The sequence below is a fragment of the Syzygium oleosum genome, unplaced genomic scaffold (assembly GCF_021117445.2).
Source record: "Syzygium oleosum isolate NSW1041296 unplaced genomic scaffold, Sole_v2.1 Sole_v2.46, whole genome shotgun sequence".
NCBI lineage: Eukaryota > Viridiplantae > Streptophyta > Magnoliopsida > Myrtales > Myrtaceae > Syzygium > Syzygium oleosum.
In genome coordinates this window covers 1,377,326-1,379,059 of record NW_026607530.1, presented here as the reverse complement: position 1 = coordinate 1,379,059, position 1,734 = coordinate 1,377,326, and the positions used below count along the sequence as shown (strand labels likewise).

The window sequence follows — 1,734 nt, the reverse complement described above, 5'->3', positions numbered from 1 at the left end:
TCTGTTTGAACTTGGCTAAGTTTTGCCTTTTTTTTTTACTTTTTTGGGAGAAGCTTGAACTTAGCTTAGTGGCAGCACGGTCCATCCCCTGCCACAGCCATTTCTCATTACTGGTTTGTGCTAGAGGTAATGACGAGACTTATTTATAATCGCATTTTCTGTTATTGCATCCGAAACAACTCCTCAAAGAACACAGGATACCTGGCATATGCACACGCATGTTTAGCTTGTTTCATGCATGAAAATGTGGCCTAGGCAACCAATTAGAGGCTTCTTTCAGGTAATTTATCTACTTTAATCACTGTATGAAAGTAGACTAGTGTGGTACAAGGTCATAGTTATTCCAGAACCAAATACAATTCCACTCTAGTACAGGTAATAGCTAAATGATGAAGATTGAGGGAACCAAAGCTTGTTTCATTCTATTAACTCAACGATGGTTGTCTGCCACTTTATGAATCAGTCGAGATATACAAATCCAGTAAGTCTCTGGTGCTTTATGACTTGAATGAATAAATAAAGTAGATAGCATGTCTGAAATGAATGTACGAAACTCTGGCTTCAATACCATTCAAAGAAACAAGTCCGACCACACTTCTGGGGCCATATTCACTGCCTGACCGATAGATAGGAATCCAAGAGCTACCCTTGCAAGCATAGCCTGAGCCTGCAATTACAGAAATCAAGAATAGGTAAGCCCCTTCTCATGAAGATCATACTCACTTGTTCTCTCTCTTTTCTCTCTCTCTCCCAAACACCGAAACACTTTTCACAGACCTCCGAGTCTGAGTTTCGTACAGCTTCAACCTTCTCATATGATGATGTGCAACCTACTACTTGATTCAGTAGAAAGGTATCTGCTGCTTTAATTGTCACGCCCCGAACCCCACGGCACGCAACATCCCCGCCTTGGCCGGTTATGGTGCAATGCTCCCAGGATGCGTCGCCGACCCAAACCCAATCAGAGAACAGACACAAGCGAAAACCACGTATATAAAAATATATATATATACACCCGTACAGATAAACACATGAGACCACAGATAAAACATCATACAAACAGGAATGTACATTTCATTACTCACTGAAATCCCCTGCTTACAACGTACTTTATACAGATCAAAAGATTTAAACGAAAACAACAACTTCTAGCAGCCACCAGATCAAAAATGTACCATGGCTGAGGAAAGGTGGGGTCAACTACAGGGAAGATTGCAGTCAAAAAGGTACTAGCTTCCCTAAAACGAGTTGGGACCTAAGCTAGGGCTCCCAATCCGGATCCGATGATTCTGAGGACTCCCCTGCTGGTCCCTCTTGAGGCTCGGACTCTTCGGAATCCATATCCGTTGCTGCTGCCTCTTCGTCTTCAGTATCCGGTTCAAACTCTGGGTAAAGATAAAGCCCTAACTCATCATCGAGTCCTATCTCTACATCCGATCCTACCTCTGCTACTTCCCCATGGTCCTCATCAGAATCTAGATCCATGTCCTCCAGTTCGTCTTCTTCCTCGGCAACTTGGTTTAGGTCTTCAGCTATCACCTGTGGCTCCTGTGGCTCCCCATCCATAGGCTCATCAACGCCATCTACATCGTAGACATCCTGAGGATTGATCACCTCGCCATCCGCATATATGGGTTCCATCCATCCATCTATCCTGACCAACTGGCGCATCAAAAGTCCTAAGGGGTTGCCCGAGGTTCCCATCGGCATCCCTCAAGCACCAAGCCACATACT

General features: G+C 44.3%; 1 long non-coding RNA gene across 1 annotated transcript; it reads right to left on the bottom strand.

Moving 5' to 3' along the window:
• Positions 1 to 408: 408 nt before the first annotated feature.
• Positions 409 to 871, bottom strand: LOC130136591 (uncharacterized). Its single transcript, XR_008815417.1, has 2 exons — positions 778 to 871; positions 409 to 667 (listed from the first exon to the last, which is right to left on the bottom strand). It is a non-coding gene; the product is annotated as an uncharacterized LOC130136591 (long non-coding RNA).
• Between the last annotated feature and the right edge of the window lie 863 nt (positions 872 to 1,734).